At 42.8% G+C, this 2,372-nt stretch overlaps 1 non-coding gene across 1 annotated transcript; it reads right to left on the bottom strand.

Annotated features, from left to right (window-relative positions):
• Positions 1–1,315: 1,315 nt before the first annotated feature.
• LOC118481480 lies at positions 1,316–1,422 on the bottom strand. Its single transcript, XR_004865689.1, has one exon. It is a non-coding gene; the product is annotated as a small nucleolar RNA R71 (small nucleolar RNA).
• Positions 1,423–2,372: the final 950 nt, after the last annotated feature.

The raw sequence follows: 2,372 nt of genomic DNA, 5'->3' as shown, positions 1-2,372 counted from the left end.
CTGGGTTGAGGGTAACGTCGCCTTCATAAGAGGGGCCTACTACAATAACTAAGATAAACTCTTAAATAAGTGCAAAAGTGCGAAAATAATCAAAGCTTATACTAACACACGAGTCGGATCCAAGTGATTCATCTTGTCTATCTGTTTTTATTTTTATTTTATTTTTAAGGATTTAGTTAGTTTTATTTTCTTAGTTTAAAAATCTTTTTGTAACATTTTGATTTGATTAGACGTTGAGGATAAACCGGTACTAAAAGCTCTTGTGTCCTTGGACGACCTCGGTATCTTACCAACACTATACTACGTCCACGATGGGTGCACTTGCCCATATGTGTGTTTAGTGTTAGTAAATATTGTGTTTTATAAATTTAAAACTTGGCTAAAAAGTGTAAAAAGGGCTTAAAATATATACCAAAAATATATACACACTAGCACGCATCAAGTTTTTTTGGCGCCGTTGCCGGGGACACAAGGATTTTAAGAAAGTTAGGAATCAACGGCCTAATCATTTTTTTTATTTTCTTTTTATTTTTTTTAGGATTTTGTTAATTTTTCAGCTTCTGCAGAGCTCAGCACGGGTCGTGCCTGGTCGGACACGGGCCATGCCCAGTAGTATTACTGGCAGTTTTTAGTTTTCTGAGTTACAGAAGGCTGATCACGGGGCCGTGTCGGTGCAACACGGGGCCGTGTCCAACTCTCCAGTAACAGGGATCCAGAAAACAAATACTGTAACTCCGACCACGGGCCGTGTTCACTGAGCACGGGGCCGTGGTGAACCTTCTAACCAATATTCTTTTCTGTTTTTGTTGCAGGACTTGGAACCAGACGCCACTTCTACGTAGTGTATGAGCTCCAGTTCTAATAAAGACATAAAAGAACCTCTAGAAGAGCCCGAACGCTTTCTCAGAAAAAGACTAAAAGCTAAAAGCCAAGAGAGAGTTTCGGGGAACCCACTTCCAATGGCGGACCAACGTACCCTCATGGATTATCTACGACCCACCGTAGGTAATCTCGGCGCCGCCATCAATGCACCGAATGTCGAAGCCAATAACTTCGAACTTCGGCCGCATTTGATACAGATGCTTCAGAACTCCGCAACCTTCCATGGGCTTGCGGACGAGGATCCCCATCTACATATTACTAATTTCTTAGAAATATGTGATACCTTTCGGATCAATGGAGCATCAAATGACGCCATCCGCCTCCGAATGTTTCCGTTTTCACTCAAAGACCGAGCAAAGGCTTGGCTTAACGCCCTCCCAGCTAACTAGCCCAAAAATTTCTACATAAGTATTTCCCTCCCGCTAAAACGGCTAAATTAATGACTGAAGTTAATACTTATTCACAAGAGGACGGGGAATCCTTATATGAAACTTGGGAAAGGTTCAAGGAGCTGTTGCGAAAGTGTCCTCATCACGGTCTTGCGACATGGAAACAAGTATCCACTTTCTATAATAGGTTGTTGCCACACACAAGACAAACACTTGACTCTAGCTCCGGGGGACTTTTAGGTAATCGACGCCCGCATGAAATATATAATCAAATTGAGGAAATTGCTCAAACCAAATTTCCAGTGGCACACTCCCCGAGGCAATAAATCTATTGCCCCGGGCGCCCATAAGGTTGATGAAAGCACCTCTTTACAAGCCCAAATCGAGGCCCTTTCTTCTAAAATTAAAAAGTTAGAAATGACAAAAACAGTCTCGGTTATGGCTTGTGAGGGGTGTGGTGGGCCACATGAAAATTGGAGTTGTATGAAAGAAACGGATGATCAAACAGAATCGGTAAACTACATTGATAATAGACCTAGGCCGTTGGGTCCTCCAACGGGCACCTACAACCAAGGATGGCGAAACCACCCTAACCTTGGTTGGGGAGAAACCGGCAATGGTAGTAACCAAAAAAATCAAAGAACCAACTTTCAACAACAAAGAAATGAGTCACAAAATTTCCCTCAACAACAAGGTGGACGAGAAAGGCTTGAAGATACTATATCTCGCCTTATCTCCGACACCGAAAAGAAAAACTCGGATAGATTTCTACAATTAGAATCAAATTTTAGAAATCAACAAGCTAGTATACAAAACATCGAAAAACAAATAAGTCAACTAGCCCAAAATTTCTCCGAGAGACCACAAGGCGCGTTACCAAGTAATACCGAACCAAACCCAAAGGCGCAAGTACATCTCATCACCTTACGGAACCGTACCGTGGGTACCGCGGAAGGGCCATTACCTACTAAGGAGACCACATCACTGCCCCATCAAGAGAAAGTTACTCTGCCACCATCAGAGCCCACCAAGGCTCCTCCGGTTCCGTACCCCGGTAGGTTAATCCGTCAAAAGACCAACGAGCAATTCACAAAATTTAAA

Source organism: Helianthus annuus, chromosome 8, assembly GCF_002127325.2.
Source record: "Helianthus annuus cultivar XRQ/B chromosome 8, HanXRQr2.0-SUNRISE, whole genome shotgun sequence".
Lineage (NCBI taxonomy): Eukaryota > Viridiplantae > Streptophyta > Magnoliopsida > Asterales > Asteraceae > Helianthus > Helianthus annuus.
Note: the sequence above shows the minus strand (reverse complement) of the source record. Positions and strands in the feature narration are given on the sequence as shown.